The 27,640-nt window shown below is 50.5% G+C and overlaps 1 protein-coding gene across 4 annotated transcripts in view; it reads right to left on the bottom strand.

Annotated features, from left to right (window-relative positions):
- The window catches only part of LOC100114399 (myosin-G heavy chain), a 75,651-nt gene that overhangs the window by 32,556 nt on the left and 15,455 nt on the right, over positions 1 to 27,640 (bottom strand). The window contains exons 2-3 of one of the 4 annotated variants that reach the window (XM_031929407.1): positions 21,801 to 22,093; positions 16,350 to 21,721 (exon numbers count right to left, since the gene is read on the bottom strand). The gene's annotated coding sequence lies outside the window, so the exon portion shown is untranslated. Of the gene's footprint in view, positions 1 to 12,007; positions 16,312 to 16,349; positions 21,722 to 21,800; positions 22,094 to 27,640 lie in introns of those variants that run through there. The other 3 variants (XM_031929406.1, XM_031929408.1, XM_008205115.3) reach the window with 3 other exon arrangements.

Raw genomic sequence — 27,640 nt, 5'->3', positions numbered from 1 at the left:
CGCGCTGCTCGATCGATGCTTGTGAAATCGGCCGGACGTTTATTTCTATAAATTGCCCCGACTCGTTTGTCATTATTAGAGGCTGTGCGTTGCGAACGAACCCCGCGTGTGTGGGTCGATCTCTGCGCGGACTCCTTTCTATATACGTATATAAAGATATACCTTTATATTTCTATACGACTATCGTCGCTGCAGAGGCGGAGAGATACTGTTTGCGATTCGATCGGTTATCTCGCGGCTAATGACATTTGCCAAATGTGGCAATGCGCGTATTAGCGTATGTGGATTTATTGTGTTGACCAGGCACATAATAATAATCATAAACGATCTCACGATATCGTGTATATTATTTATAAGATTATAACACACGCGAGCGTCTGTTCGGCAGTCTCTCATTGCAAAAAAATTACCGACGTGTCTCTCCGCAGGCGGCGCAGTGTGCACATGACGCAATGCATCATCATCATCATCGAGAGAGAGAGAGAGAGAGAGAGAGAGAATCGAGAGGGTGTTTTGCGTTACATAAAGCCGATGCGCCAGTGCAGCCCGCCCGCTTTCGTCTAATATGCGCAGACGCCGCGCGCTATCAACTTTATTCTGTTTATTCAATTACGCGCATCGTAATTTCGTAATTGAGATTCCAAACAGAACTTACATAAAGAGCCGCGCTCGTAATTTTTAGCAACAAACAAGCGCCGTCTGCGTATATGCGTTAAAGTGATCCCGAAGAAAATAGAGAGAAGCGCATACATGCAGATCACATCTGCCCGTAAAACGAGCAATTTCAGCGTCGCGGTCATATATATATAGTATCAGAGTCGAGAAGAAAAGAGCGTGCGCGCGGCGAAGAGTTCAATCAAGCGAGAAACGAGCTGCAATCAAGACGACGCGCCGGTCGTATCCTCTCGATTTCATCGGCGGGCGGCGATTTCGCGAAAACAAAAGTGAGCTACGGCGAGGTGATGATTTTTAGCCGGCAAGGTCAGCGGTATATTATATATCGTATATTGTAGTTATAAAGAAACTCCGCGCGATGTATCGCCCGGGAAAACATTATACGATTTTCTCTATATACCTATATGTATATATACTCTATATTGTAACGTGTGCGCAGTCGCACGCCCACTCGGGCTAATGAAAGTTAAGGCCAATTAGCCTCGATGACGACGACCACACGACGCTGCGCGATCAGACACAAAAGCCCGGGAGATGAGCAAGAATCTGTTATAAGAATCGAGAGGAGTGATTTCACTTTCCGTGCAGCGCGGAGCGGTGTGCATCGGTTGCAGCCAACGCGGATCGTCCCATTATATTCGTGCGCGCGCGCGAGAGAGAGAGAGGCATATATGTACACATCGATGCTCTCTCACGTGCGCGGAGATTGGAAAGTCAATTAATTTTTAATACGCGCGCGCGAGGGAGAGAGAGAGAGAGAGAGAGAGAGAGAGAGAGAGAGAGAGAGAGAGAGAGAGAGAGAAATATGTATTTCACTTTTTGTCTCTCTCGCGTATTTTCAGCTGTCTATGATAACTTTTGACTTTATTAACGTCGCAGCAGTCCACAGGTGCATACGTATGCGGAGTATGAGTACCAGCACACAAGCACGCGCAGGGGGAGGAGAGTTGCAGCTTCGACTCCGCTAATTATACACGCACGATGATGCTCACGGGCAATCATCATCGCGGGGATTCCAGTATATACATAAGAATAAGGCGGCGCTAAATTAGAAAAGGAGAGGGATGAGAGTGTATATAAGAGCGCGGGGTAATTGCGCGCGCGAGAGATTTTAATTCCACGGCGTAGGAGCTGCCATCATCAGGCATCCCTCTCGCTCCTCGTGAGCGCGCGCGCGTGATGAGATGATAAACGAAAACAGCCTCCCGCTCTGTTTCTCTCAAGAGAGGAAATAGGCTCGAAAAATAGAAACGCCAGATAAAAGTAGAGTCGTGCGGCGCAGGATACAAGGGCGAAGATAGCCCGGCGAAGATTAAGGGGCACGGACAAAGAGAGAGAGAGAGAGAGAGAGAGAGAGCCACGTGCTCGGGGGGCCCTCGCGGGTGTGGTCGATCTCGCGGGGGATAATATTAACCGCGAGTAGAGCGAGAGAGCGTCTGAGCGATCGACGCCCGCTAGCGCTGTGTGTGTACGGCGCCCCGTCCATATGGGAGGAGGCGCTGTCACCTGCGTGCGCTGCAAGCCCAGAGCGCCCGATAAACCTCGGAGAAGCTATGGCACACACACACACAACTCTCTCATTCTCTCTCTCTCTCTCTCTCTCTCTCTCTCTCTCTCTCTCCTGTGCAGCGCATATAGCCTCGAGCCGTTTTATCGCACACATATAATGCGCGCTGCGCATATGCGTGAGATATACTCTCTCGAGCAATCGTAATTTAGGAAAGCCCACTCCTTTTATTTGCTCATTTCTCGCGGATGTACGCAGCATCCTCTCTCGCGCAGACTTTACGATATAATTCTCCGCGCGCGGCTTTATTTTTTTCCGAGCGCGAAGCGAACCGAGGATTAATTATATATGCACTTGCTTGTATCGCGCGCCCATTATCTTGAAGCTCGGCTCTCGAATATTGGATTATGCTTTTCTCGTTCTTCTTGTCTGTTATATGCATCGACATCGATTCAATTCGTTACGTATACATATACATACGTATATTGATTTTACTCGGAACGTTGTGATTTGTATATTCTAATCACGCCGCGAGAATAAATGCTATACACACACGGCGCGAGGCTAAAACGTGCGAAAGTAAACATTCACTCGTGACTGCGTCCATAGAGGAGGTGAGCTGCGTTCTCTATGTGCTCTCCTTCTCTCTCCTTGTGCAATAACATATAACGAGCGGACGTAAAGTACAGCGAGAGCGCGTAAAAATGGAGTGGGTGCGCGCTTTATTATCGGCCCTTGTGCAGAACGCGCCTGTGTATTTACCGTCTGCCTGGTGTGTATAAATGCAATAGAGAGAGAGAGAGAGAGCGAGAGAGGGGGGGGGGAAGCGCGAGCGCGAAACTTTACGACAGCATAGACTCTGTGCGGGACCAGCCGGTATATGTAACGGTACCGACACGACGCCTCTCGCAAATTGCGCACACGCGCTTCTCTCTCAGCAGGATCTCACTCTCCTCTTTATCCGACTCTCTCTCTCTCTCTCTCTCTCTTTTATACTTGGCAGCGGCAGCAGACCGGCCGGAACGATCGGCGCAAAAAGTGCGCCGGCGAGAGACACTGCGGCGGCTGGCATTCAATTAGAATGCTGCTGCCGCAGCTTCTTAAGCCGCGTCGTCGAAAGAAACGGTATAACGAGGCCTTTCTTGTATACACGCGAGAGAGCCTCGAGCCATGGAAATTTTCTCTCCCCGTATTCGCACTCTCTCGCGCGTTTACACGGCATTATATTAATGCGCGCCATCGAGAGAGAGAGAGGCTGCAGCAGTCCACAGAGAGAGAGAGAGAGAGAGAGAGAGAGAGAGAGAGAGAGAGAGAGAGAGAGACGGTAGCCGTGCGCACCGATTCCGTTCGCTAATCATTGCATTGTTATGCGTGTGTGTTCCGATCTCTCATCCTCGAATGTCGTATAATGTACACATAATGAGCGCACCGCGCACTGGACATCTCGCTTCCGTTACAAGTATACACGGCGGGTACAACGAACGCTTTGTCGAGCAAGCGATTAAGAGACCACGGCGGCTTTCCCGAAAAAATACACGACCGAAAAAGAGAGATGTGTAAGTAATCGAAGCGAATCCTTATGATGCAGGTATCTCTCTCTCTCTCTCTCTCTCTCTCTCTCTCTTTCTTTCTTCGCTGGCGGCGGACACGTCCGTCCCGATTTATGCCGCACGAGCGGCTCGATTTTTAAAGCGTCTCGATCGCGGCCTCCTTCGATTTATTTTTCGAGCGGCGCTCTCTCGTCGCGCGCGCGCGCGCGACTTTTGTCTTTTTTCCCTCGATCCGCCGCCGAGAAATTGGGAGAGGATAAGTCCTTCTCTTCCCAATTACAGGCACACTTTCTTTAATCGCCGACTGAAATCTATAAAAAGCCGGCGTATACAGTGTAGAAAACAACGAGAACGACAGGGAAAACCGCGGTTCGGCATCGAGGCGAAAGTCCAGGGATTCGGAGGGCCACACAGGACGCCACCGCCGTCGAGAGAGAGAGAGAGAGAGAGAGAGAGAGAGAGACTTTCTTCGAGAGCGTTTCCTCTTGGAATCCGCGACAACGTCAAAGGAATCCTTCACACAGCGCATCTCGTCAGCTTCGCCGAGAGTAGCTGTTCCGCCGCTGCTGTGCCTATAAGCCGAGACATTGTCGCATTGTCTCGGCTTGTATTAGACGCGCGCCGTCGACTTACAAGACTTTCTACCGCCGCTGCTGCTGTTGTGTAGTGTATAAGGCACGCGATCGTCGCTGTACATCGCGAGAGGAGCAACGAATCGGAGGAAAAGTCGTCGTCGATCTCTCGATGTAGAAGAGAGGCATGAAAAGCACGTCTCTAAGTAAGATCGACGTCGATTGTTTACTGCATGCTATATACGGTACAGCCGCGATAAGAGGCGCGATAAACAATATGCAAACTGGAACCGGATTATTAAGGGACTCTTCGCAGCCGATGCATCGCGACGTCCACATGAACTAATATAATATATGCAGTCACGCGGCGTTATATGCATTTAGATCGACGCAATAAATACAAGTGCTCTCGAAAGCCAGCCAGCCGTCGCCGCTGCAGCGTGCAGAGTTTGCGTATCGACGACGAGAAAGAAAGAAGCGCCCGAGAGAGAGAGAGAGAGAGAGAACCTTGGCGATTCAGGTTTCGCGCTGCTCCTCTTGCAACTGTCGGCGCGAGACCATTTTAGCTAGAAGCCTGCGGCCAGTCAGACCAGTTTCTATGCGCCTCGATCCCGAGAAAGAGAGAGGGAGAGGACCAGAGAGTGCAGACTACATGCAGGTATGGGCGTATATGATCGCGTATATTTCGGCTCGCGCGCGCAGCCTTGAAAAGGAGGAGGAGCAGGACTCTCTTGGACGTCCGATTTTAGCCTGCAGAGAGTCAGTCTGATGCACAGACGGCTCAACGAGAGAAAGAGAGATTCTTCGCTCGATTTGATCCCACGCTGTAATGTCTATAGGTACATATAGCAAGGAGTCGCCGCGCGCGATAAAGGATTGAACCGCTCCCCCGCTAAACAATGCCTCTGTATCGCGAGAGAGCAGAGCCCCGGCGATAGAGATGTCTCTCTTTTCAATCCGTCTCGCGCGCCTATTATTTTATAATGATATTTCCCGACGCCGCAGTTGAGAGTCACGATTATATTCGAGCCCAATAAATAGGCCGTCTTCTCGCGCTCGCGGTCATCGGGAATACGTCTGCTTATGAGCTTATCTGATTAACGACTCTCCCTGTCGTCGGATATATTATTCCGCAATTAATAGGGAATCAAAGCCGCTGTATCTATTATAAAAAGAGATTTATGAACTCGCGAATATTTACGAGCACTTCCGCGGATAGGCCGTTTACGGCGTTCCGATTATTATATTCCCCGCGCGAGCGCGCGCGCGCGGCTCTAATAATTCCATCTTCTCTCTGTCTCTCTGGCTCGCGGCTGCGCGGTAATTATTCGAGATTCGCTCCACGTAGACGTGTATGCACCTACGTGTCCACGAGATGAATCTCAGCTCGATCAAAGAACGCCGGCGCTGCAGCTCGTACAGTGCTCTACAGCCAGTTTCATTTGCGCACGCGCTAATCTCTCTCGTTGTCGCCTCTATCGAAAACCGTTACTTACGCGCTGCAGAGACCTGCGCTAAGCCCACTCGCGAACGCATAATTCATCAATTACGCTTTATTTCGTTTTTCGCGCGAGAAGCTGCGTGAAAGTAGCTGCGCTAGACGCAGGAGCAATTCAATAAGCGAGTTCGCGGAATCGATTTGCATAACGATATGCGCGCGGAGTAGCGAAAAAAGAGCTTGTGTACGCAAAACTGCTACTGCTGAAACGAAAAAAAAGAAAGCCATCAGCGTCGTGACTGCGTTACGCAACGGCCGCGCACTACTCGACACCGCTGCTGCTTTTTCGAATCGCCAATTTTTTCGACGACGGCTGTCCGCTGACAAACACTTATGCATATGCAGAGTGGGACTGTATATAGAACATTTTTTTTTCGTGTCATCCGAGGATTCGAATCCTGATGACGAATGTTTACTCTTCGTGAGGTCGCACAATGAGCTCCGTTGGCTCTCTATGGCGGCGGCACAAAGATTACGCTGCCGCGCGCGAAACATAACACTCTTATACGTTATTCAACTCCGAATCATAGGATTACATTGTGGCTGGGGGGATATATAACTGGTTACACCGTGAAAACTTTTACCGCTATGATCCCTCGCGCTGCATGACGACCTGCATAGCGCAACAGGGTCAGCACGACGTGAGAGGAGATATGACTTATGTATTTGCCGCTCTTTTGCTGACCAGCGCGACCTTCGACCCCGATTTTCAACGGATCGTTTTTCCTGCCGATTCTGATTAGTCACCTCTCTCTTAACGGATAGTCCACCAGGCTTATAACAAACTTGTCACTCACGGCCGAATCGGAATCTTAGATAAACATCAGAGGAGAGAGAGAGAGAGAGAGAGAGAGAGAGAGAGAAAGAGAAGCGATGAAAGCAGCACTACTGGCGCGCCGCCGCGAGCCGTTATGAGAATTCGATCGACGTGTGCAATTACGATCTCGCGCGTCTATTACATGACGAAATTCCGAATGACTCGTTGTGTGTACGGAAAAAAATGTGTATAACTCGCGCGCCACGATCTGTCCAATTGTCAAAACAAACAACTCGCGGGTAAATTATTTTTTCGCGCTCGTCTTGCGTAAATTCGTTATGACAGATTTGAAAATTTCCCAACCATGCGGCAGCAGTGCGCATAGGTGCGGCAGTCGAACATAATGCCGAGAGATAAAGTACGAACCGGCAACGATCGGCAATAACTTATCCCCGCGAGACAGGGTTCAAGAAAGAGTCAGAGCCGTGTATACAAAGCTGTGCGCGACGGAAAAAAGCGCGCTAATTTCGTCGAAACAGATTGCGCGGAGATTCCCACAAGGCAAACGCGCGCGCACGCGCGCGGCTGATCCATAAATAAAGAGAGAACGCGGCGAGGTGAATTCGTGATAGAGGACAGCAGCAGCTCTCGTGTGCTCTCTCGCGGCATTGTAAATTTTCGCGACAGAGTAGCTGCTGCTGAGTGTATAACGACTTCGTGATGGAGCTCTGTGCGCGCGCGCCGAAATCCAAGCCGATCCGTGACGAGCATCAGCCTATGGGAATATACACGGCAGACATAACGGCAAGAGAACAGCGCGGAGAGGGAGAGAGGAAAGTAGTTACCGCGGGATAAGAGAGAAGAGAGAGAGAGAGAGAGAAAGAGGCGCGGCCGAAAGAGGAGAAAACGCAAGCGGACAACAAACTCCTCTCTCGCCTGTGTGGAGATATACATATACGTGTGGGAAAGCGCCTATCCAAGTTCCCGTAACCGAGAGCCGCCGCCGCGGACTCCCGAGGCGCGAGTGTGTGCATGTGCGTATGTACGTATACACGAGACCGTTAGAAGGTTTCAAGGATATCCTGTGTCGCGTGTGTGTAAGCGAGAAGCGTGAATCACCTCTCCCGCCGCCGCCGCCGCCGCCGCCGCCGCGAGAGATCCTCCGCGGAGCATACGCCATAAACGTTCGCGTACCAGATGATCGGCGAAAGGAGTCCGCGCACTATACAGACTCTGTCTCTCTTTCTCTCGCCGAGCTTAATAACAGCCCAATTTCCATGCCGGGCGCCTTTTCAATGTAAATCAGCTGCCCAAAGTACCTGCCGCTCTCCGTCGCCCATTAGCCCCGCGTGCGCATTGATGCTACCTGATGTACGTAACATGCGCGCCTTCTCCGGCGCTCGACCGGAACGCCCCACTAAAAAGCCGCCCTTTTTTTATCTCCTCGTCTCCTCGGCCGGCGCTATCAATTCAATCGGCCGCGGCGGAGCTCATAAAGATCTTTTTTACGAGAGAGTGTCCGCGCGCGGGCTGATTAGCCGCAAGGGCTTACACGCGTATACGTTTACTATCGACATCGACCTTATTCTTTTTTCAAGCGCTCGAAGATACGGGATATATAGAGAACGGGAAGGCGCTTATGCCGTCTACACTCGCAAGAGAGAGCAGATAAGATAGAGGCTTGCGTACAGTCGAAATGAAGACGTCGCCGCTCTCGTGAAACTCGTGGTCTATGTCGCTGTACCGGTTCGACGAACAGGCTACCGCAGCAGCAGCAGCAGATCGAACTTACAATCCATTTCCCGCGCGAACAGCCGCGATAACCACGCGCGCGTCATGTCTCATTTGGAAAACCGCAGCGCGCAGAGAGTTGGTGTATAATAATACTTACCATAGGCACTCACTCTTACTTTTCAGCGCCGCGGACAACCCACGCTCATATGGGTATGTATATTTCGAAACTAGGACTATGGCCGCGCGGGCTCTGCGTGTTGTATGAATGAGCCGGGGATAATTGCCGCTGATACACATATTATACGGCCCGCTCGTGCGCATGTGTGTAATTACGATGATGAGAGAGTGCGTGCACCCGGTGCTATATACACTGTGTACTCGTCCTCTATACACCTATATATAGCTTTCACCCACGTGCGTTCCTCAAAGGTGTCTTCTATATACAGAAGAAATGCGCTTTATACGTCTTATTTTTATTTTTATTTAATAGCGCGCGAGTGATCGACGGAACGAAAGTCGGAGCTGATCTCGCGCGCGCGCGCGCGCGTGCGAAATTTCAGAGCTGCGCGGGCTATCGCACGTGCTCATCGCCGCGAGAGGAAGTCGCCGGGAAACGGAACCGAACGTTGCATAGAGCGATGCAGCCCGTGATGCACATCGTGTACGTGTAACGTGCGGGAGCTTCCGGCGAAGGAAGGATCGTCGCGTCGTTGTGCGCGCAGCGCTTATATTACGAATGAGAAACGGTCAGCAGCCTCGTGGGCACTGACTTTCTGTGTAACTCGAAGCAAGGAAGGCCACGAGAATTATATATAGGATACGACGTGTGTGTGTGTGTGTGTAGAGTTCGAGCGAGGAGAATGCGGACGGTGAACGTCGCGAGCGCGCGTCCTACATCCGTGTGTGGCGCAGGGATATTCTCGCTACAAATGGAAGCTGCCGCCGCGCTATCTATACATACGTTTTTCCTCTTCGCTGCCGAATCGGCGAACGGCTGATTTACGGCCGACGCTTTATATATAATATCGTTTTGTCGCTCTACTTCGTCTTCGATTACAACAATGTAGCAACGAGCGTTCGACGGATAGGGATCGACGAAATCGTCCATTGGAAAATCGCAACGTCGATATAAAGTCAAAGTGAGTTTAATGCTCGACTGCGTGCACGCGGCGCAAACGCGACCATATCTGGTCAATAATGTCTTTCCCCGCGGCCGCTTATACAGGTATACATATAGGCACATGTGCGCGGACTCTCTCGCCGCGAGTAGGTTTATACATACTCCACGCACACGGAACACACAGACGGGGACTATAGACGCGCGTGTCGTCGCAGTCGCGAGAGAGCTCGTTGTTTCCTTTTCTCTGTGCGGCGGCGAGCGTAGGAGAAATTACGCCGACGATTCGAAAAGTCGACCGATCGAGTTCTCCCATTAGCCTCCTTCGACGTGCCGCGGCTCTCTGTGTACACGTGTGTGTGTGTGTGTGTGTGTGTGTGCGCGATCCGAAAGGAAATCTCCTGCTGATGTCCGTCCCGCTTCATCCCGCTCGCGACGATTTCGCTTCTCTTCTCTCTCGCGCTCCTTTTTGCATGATGATGATATATACTCGGCGCGAGAATAAAAGCGCGTTCTATTGTCGCAGCGCGTGAGCTTGTTTTTTGTCGTCCGGGGTGAGCTGCTGGTGTCGCTTTCGAAAGTCCTCGCGAACACGTGTAACAAGACACACGCTTCGATCGGAATAATTGATTACACGCTGTAGCCGTGTGCTTCGATCTAATTACCGCGGACAATTAGTTCATTTTTTTTCGGCTCTGCACACTCGAAAGTTCGACCGAGAGGGAAAAAACGAGGAGTCTTTCTTCTCAGCGCAGAGAACACGAGAGAGGCTTTTCACATCTCGCGTTACATACGTGAAAGTACATATACCCCAGCCAAATTGTATCCTATACACAGGTGTATAACGGGCGCGATACAAGTGATTTCCAACGTTTCCCGCGGCGGCAAATTGAAACAAGTCTTGAGAGAGTACATTAGGACCACCTATCGCCGCGGCGGTGTCTCGTGTAAACTGCTGCACACAGACACAGCGCGAGAGAACAGCGGACTCGTGAAACACGGAACGTCACGAATGACCGCCGGTGTAAATAGTAATTTTCTCCGTGTCGTCGTAATCGCCGCCGCCGCCGCCGCCGCCGTCGCCGCCGTCGCCGTGACTAATCGCGCCTCGTCGCCGTCGTCGGCTAGACCGCAGCAAAAAAGCGCATCCTCTCTCTCTCTCTCTCTCTATCCCCCCTACGCTGTATAACCTCTATACACGACGGAAAAAAGGGAAATAACCGGCTGCGATTCGGCAACAACTATATCGGTATAGTCACGCGCTCGGTACAGTGAACAATTAACGCGATGATAATTCTCGGCGCTGCTACTGCTGCGTGCGCGGTGCTAATGTCGGAGGTTGTATAGTCGTTGGGAAAGTGTGTGCAGTAGCTGGAGAGTAGCTGGAGCAAGGCCGACGGCTTCGATGTCAACGCCGCTTTTTTTCCTCGAACCGATCTCGCGACACTTGGGCGCCGCCGCGGTTATAAAATTTTTCGGCACGCATTTTCGGGCGTTACGATAGTATCATCGCACGCGACTTTCACGAGGCATCCGACTCCCTTTTTTTACGTAATTGAACGCGCGAGATCATGCGCGAGTCCATTCAACCTCTGAGGGACTTGTGTAGAATGCACCGGCGAGCTTAAATGACAGTTATCGGTAGATCGATCGATCGCTCGGTCGGTCCCTCGTCAACGCGACCATGATCGCGCGCGGCGACCGGTGCGCGCTATCCCGGAGATCGCGCAACGGTGGCAAACGTTGTCTCGCGCGAGATGAAGTGTATATCAGCGCAGAGCGCACTAGGCAAATATCGCTCGGCCGTGAAAGCGATGCCGCCAGTCAATTACGCGAATCGAGCTTAAACCGCGAAACGATCGACCTTCCCGATCGCGTAATACCTGCTCCTTACGAGATACGGCGGCGGCGGCCGTGTGACGCAACGTCTCGGGAAACGAGAAACTCGATAGACGCGCTTACTGTGCACGTATAGTTTCCAGCTATTTGCGGCAGCTCGCAAGGCGCAGATATAGCTATACACGAGTATACATACGTGCAGCGCTCGAGTTGTCAAGGCCGCGCGCGACCTTCGTCACGGCTGCTGAACCCGACTGGTGCTCCGCGTACACGAGCGAGAGTATCGTGCACACCGTATTATACGCGTACAGCCGAAAATTGCACCGATCGATCCTCGCAGCTCTCTCTCTCTCTCTCTCTCTCTCTCGCTTCTATACGGCTAAACGCGTCTATACACCCCGTGTACGCTCTGAGATCGATTGACAACTGCGCGCGCGAGGAGGGCTGCCGCTGTGCACATCAGTCGATAAATCGCCGCCGAGGATATTATGGTCTATACTCAATCGGATTTATAGCGTTCCCGACTGCAGAAATGGACGACGCGGGTGCGGAGAGCGTGTGTAGCGTGTGTGTGCCACACAGCGATCTTAGGCTCTCTCTCTCTCTCAGAACTCGTTTATAAGCCGAACCTTCTTCTGCGACCGCATCGCCGGCCAATCGTCGGCTTTAATCGCGGCTAAAAATCTAGGGGAAGCAACACACACACACACACGCCGCGCGCGAGAAGGAGAAAGAGAGAGAAAGAGATGGAGACTTACCAGAGCCGAACGAGCCGTTGCGCTTCCTCCTATGGTCCAACTGCGATCCGGAAGTCCTGATCGCTGGGAGCCGACGGTTGCTTTATATCTCGCGAACAATTTCAACAAACAAGTCACAGCTGTGTGTCTTGATGGTGAGCTGGTTGAAGGTCGTCCCGTCGCTGCCGAAAATCGCCGCTCTAGCGCCGAGTGTGAACCGGTGCCGGAAAGCCAGAGTCACGCACAGAGAGATATCACGAAAGCTGCAGCATCCGCAGGCAAGAAACGTGTAATAAACGAGAGAAACCGGCTGCAGCGGCGGCGGCGGCGGCGGCGGCGGCGGCGAAGAAGCTGCAGAGGAGAGAAGGAGCCGGAGAGGCAAAAGAAGAAGTGCAGTATACTGGAAGAGATGAACAAAGCGGGCGCGCGCGAGCGAGCGAGAGATGTTCTCTCTTCTCCCCCGCTACTCTCCCGGCGCGATCCAGCAGCAGAGCAGCCGCAGCACAGACTCGCTCTCTCACATACTCGCGCAAGGTCCTGGGGCTCTTCTCTCTCCGGCTGCAAAAAATCCCATCTCCGGTTCACTGGCCAAATCCTGCAATGGCCGGCAGCGGCGGCGCATCACACACACTCGCGAACTCTCCTCCTCCGGTTTTTCGCGCGAGTTGTGTACTATTTTATCAGCGAGTCTAACGTTATGGGCAGTGCCAAAGTTCAAAACTGAGAGAAAAAATCGAGCAGGACCAGGAGTCCGTCGATCCGCGAGCTCATGGACGACAGGTGCAGCCGGTCCGGTCGTCGGCTTCGTACTGAACTGCGGTAGTGCGGTGTGCCGGACGCCGGCCCTGCGCCGCGCCGCGAGAGAGACTGCGGCGGCGGCGGCGGCGGCGCTGCCGGCACATCGCGGCGCTGGTGGTGGGGTGCGACGAGTCGCCTTGCTTGCGCTCTCTCGCGCACATGCACGAGGCTGCAGGACGACGAGTTTTAGCTGTGTCTGCGCGCACGCGGGGGGCTTTCTTTGTGAACGTGTGTGTTGGTGCGTGACTTTGGACCGGAGGCTGTCTCTTCGCATCTTTGCGGGATTGGATCTCGGACGAGGGGCTGCGACAACACGCTCGGATCGGCCAAGTTTCGGATCGATCGCAAGCTCAAAGCAAGTAAGTGTTTGGGAAGCCATCAGCCATCAGCCATCAGCCATCAGCCATCTGCAGGGGGGAGCTAACTTTTCAAAAGTCCTTTCGTCGCGCGTTGTTTATGCTTTTAGAGAGAGCAGAGGTGCGGTAACTCTCCTGCCATAGCGCGATTCATTGGCGCGTTAAGATAAGCCAACGTTGAACGTAGCGAACTTGTCCCTGCAGCGTGTACAATAAGTAACGCTGAAAGCAGCCGGAAAACGGCTCGCGCGCGATATATTGACGAAATTAATTGCCATCCGCTAGTAATTTGCATAGCTCTCCATCAGAACGATATACGCGTATGGGTGATTCGTTTTGAAGGCGCGGCCGATACCTATACACAGTCGAGCAGCGTGTATAGATCGCGGCCTGCATCGGAGAGTTTACGTTTACTCGAGGGGGACGGGCGCGCGACTCTCCTCGAATTAGGGGGAGAGAAATTTCGTACTTGTCGGGGAATTCGCCGATCGCCATGGGGGAGTTCCTGCACATGTGTACACTGCGCGGGGCGATCTTTACAAGCGCAGGCTTGTTTTCGTTCTATAACCTAAGTGAGTATACTCGAATTCGTTTCAGGAGAAGTCACCTAAACTTCTTTCATAGCTAGCTGTAGCCAATTTTACAAGGTGGATTCTATTAATCCGACCGTCGTGGAAAAACACTTATATAAGCCATAGATAAAGAGAGAGAGGTTAGTGTCGCCTCGCGTGTGCGGATGTCCCGAGGGGAGGAGCCGGCGCATATCAGCCATAATCAGCCATAAAAGCCAAGTGGCTCTCTCGCGCTTATCTCTACAGATTTTATTACGTCGATATGATTTAGCCGCGACCGCTCGCGCGCCATTTATATATATTTCGCTGGTAATTGACATTTACATTAAAGTCGCGATTTATAAGTGCCGCCGTTGCTGCTGCTGCTGCTGCTGCTGCTGCTGCTGCTGCTGCTGCTCTGGCGCAACTTCCCGGCGCGCGGACGACACACACTCGCAAACCTGTTTATCACGTTTCTCTGCGAGCCTGGGTGTATACTGCTCTATCCATGTCCCTCCGATATTCCGCGCAGTGCAGCGCTTAATTTGTTTCTCGCTCTCTCCTTTCCACGTCCTTTCCGATGTGTCTCTCGACGGCGACTGCAGACTCGCTCGAAATTCCAGCGAGCTATTTTTAAACTCTACTTCGCTCGATGCGGGATATTAATTCCGCGATTCGCAGTCCTTTACGTCTTGCGTATACGGCTTTCTCTCCAGTTTTATCGACCCGCCAAACGAGCGGGCTTTTGTTTGGAAAATTCCAATCTTATATCTCTCGCGCGCGCTCTCGGACACCGGAAGCGCGTAGGTACACGCGAAATATAGAAATTACAAGTGCAGCGGTGGTGCCTTTAAAGGACGTTTCTCGTAAAAAGCGCGCGCGAGGGGGAAAAGTGAATATCGCGTACGCGTGCGGATATAATAGGCAGCGCACGCGCCTTTTCCCCTTTTTTTGCTATACAGCATCGCACGTATATACGCTATACTTAATACGCCCCGGAGATTTATGAATTCGCCGCCGCGAGCCTAAAACGGAACCAATTCTCTCGGGGCAGGAATTTCGCTAATACGCCGCGTTATACTATATCCTCGTGCGCGATACGACGATCGGCATCGGAGCGCTGCAGCTGCGGCGTTAAGAGCCTCGTCTCCCCCCATCAAGATTGACTTCCGCGTTTCGGATCTGTGCAGTGCGCATGAATTCGCGGTTGTTCTTTCCATGGTCAAGTCTATACGTATGCGTGCCTGATAAGTATATATTATGATTACGATATATATAAGAGGGAAAGTGCGCATAATATAAGATATGCAGATGCGCTTCCGTGTTATAGATCGTTAAGTGCGTCGAATCGACCCCGAGGTCAAACATGTGTGTACGGTATATTCGCGGTGAAAAATGATTTCATACGCATATAATATCTGCAGCAGCATCGAGAGTCTTGTCAGAGCGACGAAAGCTGCTCATTTGCATTGATTTCCGAACGGCTGCAGTCCCGCGTATGCGTATGTCATATGCCGGCTGCACACGCGTATCGCTCCGTCGCGCGGCTATATTCGCATGATTTATCGCGCGGGATTAAAGTGTCCTGCAGAGGATCGTGGGCGACTTGCGCAGGAACCCCGTTTATAGAACCGCATAGTTTCGCGAGAGAGACCGGCTGCTGCCGCTGCTGCTGAATTTTCCGATTCTAAAAGGCTTCTCGCTCTGGCTAAGTTTATATCGCGAGGCTTTTTTCCCTCAAAGCAGTGCCCATAAGTGCATAATACATCAAGTCGATGCAAGAAAACGCGCAGGCAGTAATGGCCGGTAGTGTAGAAGCTTATTGTTACACGGCACGCATCGGACGTCGTGCAGGTGCCGCTTTTTCAGCTCCGCGAGAGCGGGCTGAAATTCCAGCGCGCGCGAGTTTCCATTTCAGTGAGTTATGGCGTCTCACAAGCTAATCATTCCAGCGCTAAGTAACATTATCTATTTCGTATAATCTGTTACTCTCTATTTCTGCGCTGTTGTAGCCGGTCACGCCGGAGTACACATTGTGTAAGCTCGACACCTAACGCGAACCTGCGTCGCCTTGTTTGAATAACTTATTGCGGGACGAGATAAATGCGTGCGTCGCCGAGAATTTCGACCGGTATTTCCATCGCGCTCTGCGCTTTTTTCCGTACAGGTACATAATATACGTACAGACCTAATCTGCCCGATTAATTCTCGACTCGTACATATATGGCGTCGCGCACTTCGGCTATTAAAAGTGCGTACGGTAATTGATTCGCTTGTCCTTGTCGTGCGCGAGAGAGGAAGGAAGCGATGCATCTGATGCGGGTTTCATTGAACATTATTTTCAAGGCGATGACTTTGTGTGTATTCTACTTTTATGAGCGTTTATGCAACGATCGCCGACCGTATAATCACGCTTTTTTAAGAGATCGTTTTTCTCTCCCGATGCGGCTGTTATGCGCATTAACCCGATAGAAAATATAGACGATGGATGCAACTTAGAGCTCTATAAAAGCTACATGGATTTCGCGGAAATCGAGCTCCAAGTATCTCTCTCCAATGCCTACGCCCAGCATTATACAGAGTGTATACCGCAAATAATTGCAATCATTGAATTGTTAAGTCGCAAATTCGATCTTTTATTTATTTATCCTTACTTACTTGCGTTTAACTGCTTGGGCTGAATCGCTGCTGCTGTGCTGCAGTCAGGCTTATACAGGATGGGTGTATTCGAATAAAGGACACTTGTAGTTGGCTGATTCTCACGATTTATTCAAGGCAAACTTTTCTATATAAAGTCCGAAATCGCGGCTTAAGACTGGTAGCTCTTTGGTAGCGACGGATAGGAGCGTCGTCCAAAGAGTCCAGGTTGAGTCTACAAACACAACTGATCGCGCGGAGTATACAGAGTATACTCATCAACTTCGCTGTTTTACATATCATTCTGAATCATCGATTTTGAGTTTTCGGCTTCGCAATATTGCTCAACTGCAATACGTCGCAGCACGTAACAGAATCTAAGGCTCATTAATTCCTAATTATCCACGCAGACGCTTAAAACAAGCTGTACACCTCTAGGACGGCAGCTCGCCTATAAATAACCGCGCGCGCGTGTGTGTGTGTGTGTGTGTCGACCGAGAGTAGCAAAAAACTTGTTTTTCCATATTATTTTCCGTCTCGTCGAACGCGCGTTACGCAAGCCGGCGAGCTGCGCATCGGAAAAACGTCAATTCGGCCATCCCGAAAGAAAGAGAAGAAGAAGCGATGATCCCGTGTTTACTGCAATTCCCAGCGCAGCCCCCGCGCGTCATGGAAACTGCGAGAGCTCTCTCGGTTGAGCGCAGTTCGATTGCGCACGGCGTTACTTATTTTTCAATTTAAAATTAGAAACTCCATTACCGCGGAGAACGCCGGCAGCCTTCATCATACTCGCTTTATTAGCTCTCGCGATTCAACCCCCGTCTCGCGGAATATAACTTTCTTCTGCTCGCCGTTATAATCTTGTATAGCGATGCGGTGCAGCGTTAGAATTTTTTAGATGAAATTAACGGTTTGGAATTGTTTCGATAGTTTTCGATGTGTAAAAAGCGCGTCCTTCACCGCCTTCGCTCGTTTAACGCGGTATAACCTTCGCTCGCGCTTGGGCTACTTATTTTGAGAGAGTATGCGCTGGCGCACACAATTGATTTCCTTCTGAGGAGTGAATTTCGAGGCTCGATGAACAGGCGAAGCGTGTGTGGCAATTACGAGAAAATCGTGCCGTGCCGATAATAGCCTTTAAAGATGCTTCGGGTTCGCTTATGAATCGTTATATTCAACACGACACGCGTCGAGGAATCTTAAGCTACTTAAGGAAGATTACTCTGTACCACTGCCGGATCGCGTATGTACACGAGTATTAGCTTTTTCACGCGCGCCGATGAGTCGACGCAATAGTACAAGTACACGCGTGTGTTCCCTCTCATTGTGACACGTGTTGAAGCAACGACCGTCACAGCTGATGCCGATAAACAAACAAAAGCAGGTAACAGAGCGCGCGCAAAAAACGTCCCGATGACTTTTCCATATACCCGCACTGCTGTATACAAGAGGAGGATCTCGTGCGAACGCGTGTTATACAGCAGCTTTCTACTCGCGGATCATCCCAAGCGCTGCACTAATGAAGCTATCTCCCGCGATGTAAAAGTCGGCGCTGTCTGGTAATTAGAAGACCAGGTCACCTACATCGATCGGCTGAATCGACTCTCGTTATACATCCGTACGCACGCGCGGGCCTCCCCCGTCGATAATGTAGAAAGAGAGGGAGAATCGACTAGAAACACTGCCGCTCCGCGGAGAATCACGCCTTTCTTTTTCTTGGGCGAAAATAGCAATCTTCCTCGACGGAAGGAGAAAAAAAATCCCGCCTCGGGCCTTTAATACTCTCTGTGTACTGGATTTATGCGTATTGCAAAGCTCTGCATAATACCTCGAATTAATCTCGAAAAAAAATTCTGGGGAAAAAGTTTACAAGATTAATGAACGCGCTGCACGTGTCGCAAGGATCGCTTCAGCGAAAACGAGTCCACGGGTACAGACACATAGGTGTATGTATATACGAAACAAAGCTCCACATTGTTACATTATATAGAAGTCGAAATTCGCGCGCCCACTTTCGCGCTGCGGGTAAACAATACAAATTATGAGAGGAAGTATGCAAATGAGAAAGGGAAAGAAGTCACGTGTGTGTATGCGCTGCGGGAGTACGATGGCCTAGCGAGATAAGGATCCCATCAGCATCGATAGAGCCGACTTTGTAGGCCGCGTGTATTGTGTATAGTGTATCGGAACGACGTGTAGAAATCGAGTCGCGTGCGATGTGAGTACCCCCCTCCTGCCGATAGGTGGTGTCCGGAAAACTTATCTCGCGAGTGTTAAGACGCGCACTCGGTTAGTATATATAGAAGTTCCAAAATTTCCGTAGCCGGTAGTCCGATGCTTCTCAGGAAGACTGTGCGTAATCGCTGTCTGCGGCAGTTATTGCTTCGATTCTCTCAGAAAGGCCCTCTCCTTGGATCCGTGTCCTGTGATTGTCTATATGTCAGTATTATACAGATATAAGATAGTTATAAGGTACTAGGGAATAGTTTTACGCGGATCCAATGGAAGACTCGGTACGAGTGGGTCGTTCATAACCTACCAATGCGGTGTATTTACACAGTCAGCCTCTGGATTATTAATAACAATCCACTACTGAGTAGCGACTATGACTACCCCATCTCTTTTGTTTTTTTTGTTTTTTTTGTTTTTTTTTTTTGTTATTTTTTACACGTGAAAAGAAAAACCAAGTGTTTCGCTGCTATCTGGGGCTATGGATATTCCCCAGCGGCGCGAAGAAGCTCCTCTGCAGCATCTAACATCTTCCTTCGCGATCTACATGTTATCGTTATTATTATAATATATCCAGGCGATAATAAATGAGGGGAAAGTCCCTTGACGAAAGGTACGCCGCTCTACATTAACGCTCCAAAGTGCTCCGTCATGCGCGCCTATACTCCCACGTTACAGATATATATATATATATATATATAAGTGCGAGACAACGGCCGATCAACTCGCGATTTCTTCGCCGGGCGTGACCCGTATATTGACTCGTCGCTCTGTGTACTGCAGAGATTTGCCCGGCTCAGCTCTCTCTCTCTCTCTCTCTCACGTCGCGCGATTTATTGCACTACTGCGCAATGCCTCTATCGATCATTAATTATTGCGTATATTATAATGCGCTGCTCTCTTCGCGGCTTTTGTCTCTGCTCCGCTCGTTTATGGCGCATAAGCGTGTGAGTTTTCGTGATTCGATACCGTCAGAGAACGAGGCTGTCGCGCCGAGATAAACGACCAGCTGATGGGAAAACCTCTCGACCTCCGCTTGGGGCGGCATCGTGCAAGTTATTCAATATTGCAGAAGGTTGTTTTTTACGAGACGATGAAAAGTATGTGTAAACATATGAATTGAAATGAAATTTCGCTCTCTTTTTCCGCGCATAGAACCGCGAGAGTGAGAGGAGAAACCGTCCGTTAATTTATGATAGGCGTCCGCGTTCTGTAAAAACACAGGCTTCGCAGCTCGCGCGTGGAACGATTCGATTAAGTTGGATGCTTCTTTTGAAATTCATCAGGCTTTCCACAGCTAATTAATTCCCAAGAATGTATATACACAACAAGCGGGGGAGAGAAAACAGTTAACAGAGAAGAAAACGATCGTCGAGATTGTCATCGTCGCGGCGGCTTGTTTTCCCTTTCGAAAATTCAGCTCCTCTCCGCGTACACGTATTACACGAGTTCCCTGCTTCCGCCTGTATAATACTCTCGTGTAAGCCGCGTGTACTTATAGACGGTAGAGAAAGTGCAAACTTCTTTGGCAAATTATCCCCCGCGCGACCTACTGCTAATATAGAGACTAATTCTCGCTCATGCACAGCGCGAGTCTTGCGCATCTAATTACCGCCGCCGATGTACACTAGGCACACTCGCTATAGTCTCGCGGGCCTAGATTTATATACTCGAATTATACGAAGAACCGGAAAAAAACAGAGTGATACATATCCAGCGATCTAACCACGGGCTGCATCGGCCACAGTATAGTCTATCACAAAGAGAAGAGATCGTCGCGCTCGTTGTGAAAAGCCGGCACGAAATGTAATCAACGGTTGGACGCTCGAAAAGACGTAGGTATACAGCTATAAGTATACAGGGAACGAGTGGGTGGGCAGCAGCAGCAGCAGCAGCAGCAGCAGCAGCAGCAGCAGCAGCAGCAGCAGTCTGAAGGCCGGATAAGGCCGTACAGCGGCAGCAAAGACACAGCGCGCGGCGGAGAGCGGCTTTAATAAAGGTGGAAGATTCACGGTAGGCCGGGCACACGGTGCTCTCTTCCGGTGCGTCGGTTTCCCACAATGTCGTGCGCGCGCGAGCTACGTGTGCGCTCTAGGCTCTCAAAAGTGACAATAAGCTGCCGCACGCTGTAGAGGCCGAGTGTACAGTGGAAACGTCGCCGAGGTGTTGCTTCTGCTGCACTTATTTCTGGATTATATTATCTTCTCGCGCGCGAGACGTCAAGGTCGGGACGCCTTTTACGCTCCCGGTCGTTTACCCTTTACAGCTCTTTGTCGCGCGACCGTGTGTGTAAGAGGTTAACTCCTCTTGGGATATTTACGCAAAGCTCCCGCAAGCTCTGCCTGTCAGTCTGTCACTTTCTCTATATATGCGCTAAGAGATAGCTCGTCTCCAGTGCAGCTATTGCGTGGGCATAATTGCGGCTAACCTTGGCTTTGGCTCCGCTTCGTCTGTCTGTCTCATTCCTAGCCGAGTTAAACTGTGCGCAGTTCCTCAGCGCGCTCGCGCCGACAAATTGGACGTAACGCTCGAGGGAGGACGGGCGCAACACACACACGTACACGCGCACGCGCGCGCGCGTGAATTTCCTGAGAAATGGCTTTTTACCGCGAGATCGTTCGCCTTGGCAGGAGAGCAAACACTTCGATTGAGACTTCCGCGCGCTGCAGCTGCAGCTCTCGTATCGCTGCGGCCGTGTGAAATAGCACTCGCGGTAGTAGTCGCGCTTCAAGTTTCTCCCGGCAGCTCATGATTCGTCAAAGTCAGAGTGTGGAAAAAAGATGCCGCTGCGGTAGCTGCCGCAAGCTGCTTAATGTATGAATTTCTCCTGTCGCCGCTGTGCAGGAGAGCGAGAGCCGCGAGCTGTCTGACCCCGTGAGAGGAAGAAAGAGAGTCGCCCTGTGCAATGTGTTTGTTTATATCTGAGACGGCTGATCGAAAAATGTCGAATAAGGCAGAGGCCGATTCACGCCCGCTAAATCCCCCGCGCTAATGCTGACAATTAATCCTCCGATGCAGGCGAGACACTTCCGGCGAATGGATTGCCACGAATTATCTCTCTGCCGCTCGTTCTTTATCTCTCTCTCTCTCTCTCTCGCTCTCTCGAAGCTTCTTCGTGAGAGACGCGGCGGGCTGAGCGACTCTGCAATTTCTAAACTGATTACCTTAAAGTTAATAATACATATATATTGCGAGACTATCGCTCGTTTAAAATTACAAAATCTTAACATATTTTCTGATTACCTTAAGTCGACGCAGCTCTACCTATTGTATCCTTTTTTTTCAGGCGATGGAAAAGCGGGCAGCCCGGTTTACACGCCTTTCTACGGCGCACTCGCCGAGCAGTCTTTCCTCTTATCTCTCTCATCCCTCGAGTCGCGACGCCGTCCTGCAGCGATGTTGACGCTGTATCTCGCCCGACACCGCCGCACGAAGATAATCCTTTGGCAGAGTGAGAGCTGGCGCTCTTTTCCTTCCGACAGACTCGACAGGTACTTTTTTCTTACGCTCTGTATATTGCGCTGTGGACCTCCCGGCTTGAATAGGTGATGAAAGAAAATATTAAAAATTTTTATTAATTTAGGTTCATTCGTCAGAAGAAAAACGATCACACACATATAGTCCAGCACACAGGACGAGAGTTAATTGGCACCTGGCATCACGCATGCGCGCCTGAGTTATCGCGACCTTGTATTTCAATGCAAATTATTGAAATAGGCAATAATTAGCTTCTTTGGATATTTCGGTGCGCGAATGTAAATGTACCGACTACAGACAGCTTTTGTAAAGCTTGGCTTATACGCGTACGAGCACAGCTCGCTTGAATTACGCGTCGCCGGCGTAATTGGAAAGTCAAAGAGAGCTGAAAGCCGCTGCTGAAAAAGAAGGAAGCATCCGAGACGCGTCCGGTCGAGGACGTCCTAAAATATCCTCTCTCTATGCGTACAGCAGCAGTAATGCGCGTCGGGGAAAATACGATCTCGGCATCCTTCTGTCGATCATAAACAAGGTAGTCTATAATACGCGAGCTGCACTCCCAGTTTCTTATCTCGGTGCACGATCAACTTGCGGCGGCGGCGGCGGCGGCGGCGGCGCACTTTCACTGCACGCATAGCGCACTATATGTACACTGCACTGCACCCTCGCGAGCGCGATCCCTCTCCGACGAGAGCTCTCCTCTCTCGATGAGTCTCCAATTTCCAATCGCTTATCGAGTTCTATCGACACGCGCCCGTGAGAATTTACTTTCGATTTTTTTTCTTCTGCTCGGTCAAAAAATAATTAGAACGGGTGAAAGTTTAATTACACAGAGGTGAGCTTTGATTTTGGCGAGCGACGCACACAATGCGACGAATGCGCGCGACCCATTCCATACGCGAATATAATCGACAATGGGCCGAGTTTAGCTTTGGCCTCGTTATTCGCGACTGAAATTCCTCGCCTCCGGACGCGCGCACGCGATCGGATTTATCTTCCGGGCTAGTTGGCTCGATATAGGTAATCTATACACGGCCCGACGAGGTCGCGCGAGATTTCGGAAAGTGAACGCGTTATTCGCCGCGGAGCCTATGTGAAAGAGAAATTTCGCGCAAATGAAGCGGCAAAAAATTTAATCGCCCAGCGACGCGTTACACGTATACACACGCAGAGGCCCTCGTCGTAGGGTAATCAGAAATGTACAGGTATATCGTCGTAAGGGAATTAAGTATATTTTTGTACACGGGTATATGTATAACGGGACCGCGCACGTGTTCAGCAATAACGCACTTCATAAACAGGCGCGCAGCCGTGTGTACATAAATCTCGGGGAAAAAGTAGCGATCCGCAGGATGCTTTCGCGGAATCGTATAACGCCGCCTCCCCGCGATACAGCGATTTAACCCGCGCGAGAACGAGTTTATTCGCGAGACGCTGCAGACTTCTGATTAGCAACGCATCGGCCGCAGTGACAAATGATGCGCTCGTAAATAACGCCGAGAGATATACTCGTATAGAGCGCTGGGCTCATATATACAGCCGTCGTGTAACGACTGCACGACTCGCACGACGACGGCTCGTGCACGCCGCAAACAAACATAACTAACGAGCGCTATGTGTGTATATAAGCGCAGTCTCTTCTCTATTATGCCGCATCCCGTAAAACCCTCGCGGATCGATCGAGACTTTCAGATATCGCGCGTTAGCTCGCCCGTAGTAACGAACAATATCGAATGGCGCAGTTACTTTTATTGCTGTACGGCTTTTCGTAATTATATCGGCGGACGACTCGTGAATTTCCCCGCAATTACCGCTAATTAATCATTGCGACTGCTGGAGCCTATACAATGCGCATTACGTTATGCAGCGCGGCTCTTTCGAAATATGCGCGCGGCATTATAATCGGGGATTAAGGTGGGAATAATAATTCGGTCTAAAAATCCGTTCTATATACACGCACGCAGGAATTTGAAATGATAATTTCATTATCGTGGAGAAAAATGACGCGGAAAAAAAGAGTGTAAATGGATTGGAAAGGCGTGAATACTTAATCGCGCGTCGCTCGCTCTTCTCTGAAAGCATTATGCTAATTCGCGCGCCCGAACCATCGGCTTTTTTCCTCTCTTCTCCGAACGATTCGAGTCCCGCTCGACGCTGCTGTTATACACGAGTACACGCACGAGCCGAAGACGCGATGCAAGCGGAAGAATCGGTTGCAGCACGCGACGCGTGTAGCTCGAGTCGAAATCCCCCGAGAGGCTTCGACCGCACGATCTTGCGTGCGTTACGTCGGCTTGAAACGCAGAAATGTGTGCGAGTGAATCGGAGGATGTAGGCCAAACCGATCGCCGTTGTTGCTCTTCAGAATTTGTAGGACTGCGCGCGTGGACACGCCTTCGAGTAGCTATACAAGTAACCGATCGCTGTGTATATTAAGACAATCGATATCGTTTGCAAACATTGCTCGCGCTTGTACACGGCATAATGCGCCTCTATTCGTTCACCTGCATCTCTCGCGCATGTATGCGCCCTGCGGCTAGGTTTGCCTGCGGTGTGTGTATACGCAGTGGGTGGGAAAGTTGTACATAGAAAGGCCGATTCATCGTTCAGTTTTCTCTCTTTACAGCCGGATCTACATAGTCATCCCTAGAAAATAGCGCCAAGGGCGCTCATTAGCACACGCCGTCCTTATAACACAGTGTCGTAAGCCGCGGCGCGAAACCGCAGAAATTTTCGATTCGCGAGCGCAATATCGCGTTGTTATACAAGCCTCTGATGCAGCGCGGAAGACGACGCGAAAGGACTTTCGTCAGCGCGCGGGAGGGATTCCGATTCGAGGAGAGACGGATTGAGTGAAAACGAGTCGAAGCCGCAGCAGCGAGAGAAAGAGCGGATAAAAATTAGCGGGAGCTCGTTTGTAATTTCATGTCACAAGTATACAGGCCGCGGTGTGTCTGTAGCTGCTCCCATGCACTCTCCGCCGCGCTCTCGGACAATTGTGTTTGCGGTCGCGAGTCTGCGGCCTCTGTGTACACGCGAAACGTTACATTATATCGTGAGGTCGAATTAAGGAAGAGGAATCGGCTCTCCCTGAACTTGATCCGTTAGTTAGTCTCTCGCTCGTACGCGTGTGTGAGTTTACATAGACCCATAGCGCGGGAGAAGGTCAGGCGGTGCACTGCAGCCTCGTGGGTGTGTGTATTACGAGGAATCGGTTGCGACGAGAGCGCACAATTTCCGTACGGCGCAGTTGAGAGAGAGAGAGAGAGAGAGAGAGAGAGAGATGCGCGCACACGCCTCGAGAAAACGCGTCGAGGATTTTCATCTATACTCGCCTACGCCTCGCGACCTCTTTCCACCGCCGCGCGGGACATTCGGAAAAATATACCGCTACACATATATACACGCACGGAGACTTTCCGTTTTGGTCATTGGTGAAAACGCGCCTCTAGATACGAGCTGTAGAAGAAGAAGAAGAAGAAGACGAAAAGGATGAGCTGCAGCTAAATCGGTGTCGACCGGTATAGGCTCGTTAATTATCTCGACTCGCTGGCTCATTGCGACATAATGCGCGTGTAGGTATACTGCACAGCCGAGCATCAGAGAGAAAGAGAGGCGCTATCTCTTATTGGGGGTGAAACTTGACCAACTCGGCGGGATATACGTCGTGCTCGATTCGCCTTTGTTTTAATTGAAACCGGCGCGCCTTGGTTTGCTAATCGCTCTTGGTTTTGTTATATTTGCCCGATAATACAGGATCTACCGCTTCGTCGGCTCTTCGAGTCTCGATAAATCAGCGGATTCGCGAGGAGCCGGCCGACAAGTATCTGAAAGCGAGCCCTGATTCTGTCGCTTAGAAAACCGCTTCTAGGAAGGCCGGCTCGCGGCTCTTTCTGTTTTTCTCCGTTTCTCGCACTCACTCACTTCGAGGCCTGATTAGCTCTTATTGACATGTTGAAAAGCGAACGTTATGAGCGGGCGAGATAATTCCTACAGCCCTTAGCGCCCGCATAAATGTATATAGCTCTTCCGGGTTCGCGCTCTACGTAAACAAGCGTTGCACAATAGCGAAAAGTAGCAAAATGCAGGCCATAAAGCTGCAGGATTATATGCTTATACCTATATATAGGCAATAGAACGGCGTGAAAAATAGCTCGGCGCGGCCGTAAAAGATTTTATTGACTCTCGAATAAAATTTACACCGATTCGTATATATCCATTGACGCCGGCATATTTCATCTCCGCAATATCCATACACACACACACACACACAAAGTGTTTTCCTCCTCCTCGCGCGCAAGTAGGCTATCGCGCACACGCAGACATTCGTATGTACATACGACTGTACGACACGCCATATACCATATACGTGTACATGGCAGTAGTGTGTTCTCTCGAACGGAAGCGTCAGCCGTTAGTTTGCATATACAGCGGAAAGAAGCGTGAGAATGTTTACGTCTCGGCCATCGCTGTGTATACTCCAGCGAAACATAACAATGAGCGGCGGCTGGGGTGAGGTGAAAGTCGCGCTGTATAGTCGCTGAGTGGTACGCGGGGGCATTAATTCGCGCATATCTAGCAGTGGTCGTCGCCTCGCTCTCTCCGTTATTAATCACTCTTGCAGTGAATAACACCCGCGTGTATTCCGCGCATATAGTGCACACGGTAGCTGCTGCGTCATTCCTCCGTGTGGGATGACCGGCAAACACCTCTTAGCTCGTTTGCGGTACATTATATGATAACACAGCGCGCGTAGTTCTTTGATTCGCGATCAATCTGTTGCTATCTACATTACCATGTGGGTAATCAGCATTAGAGAGCGGTAATGTATGAAAAAATTCAAATGAATTGAAAATTTCGCTTTTCCAACGGTAGCTTGTGGATGTACATGCCGAGGCTATATATAGTCGAGATGGATGAAAGCCTGAATTCGCTGCAGAGCCGCCGGGAGGCGTCAGTCATACGAGACGACGGAGGCATGTGCATCATGTGCACATTATAACTGTCTTCTCTCTCTCTTACGATATGGTATCGCTCGCTCGAGTGTATTTCTACGTCTGTGTGAGTGGGCACTGGCTATGTTCTAATAATCTGATGCGCAATTTTTGTTACAGAGTAACAGCGCTTGGAAGCCAGCTCTCGCGAACATCGGATTCGTCGTCTCAAGGTTACCCACACCCCACTACAGCTGCTAGAGACGATGGAATGCGCACCAGGCACGAAGCGTTTACCAACAGATGTCGTCTGGTAAACTTTTCCCGCGAGTGTTAAGATGCGCACTCGGTTCGTATATATAGAAGTTCCAAAATTTCAGTAGCCGGTAGTCCGATGCTTCTCAGGAAGATTGTTGGTAACTCGCTGTCTGCGGCATAGTTATCGCTTCGATTCTCTCGGAAGGGTCCTCTTCTCGGAAACATATGCTCCCTTGAATGTCAAAATGCTGTGATACATTAGATTTATACAGATTAACATAGATAATAGACATTGTATATAGTCTCTCACAAATCCAACCGACGACTGGGCACGAGCTGGATCGTTGCATAACATGCCAATGCGGTGTACTTATCACAGTCAGCTCTCTGGATTACTAATAATAATCCACTACT

The sequence above is a fragment of the Nasonia vitripennis genome, chromosome 4 (genome assembly GCF_009193385.2).
Source record: "Nasonia vitripennis strain AsymCx chromosome 4, Nvit_psr_1.1, whole genome shotgun sequence".
Lineage (NCBI taxonomy): Eukaryota > Metazoa > Arthropoda > Insecta > Hymenoptera > Pteromalidae > Nasonia > Nasonia vitripennis.
The sequence above is the reverse complement of the archived record's forward strand: the minus strand, read 5'-3'. Positions and strand labels throughout refer to the sequence as shown.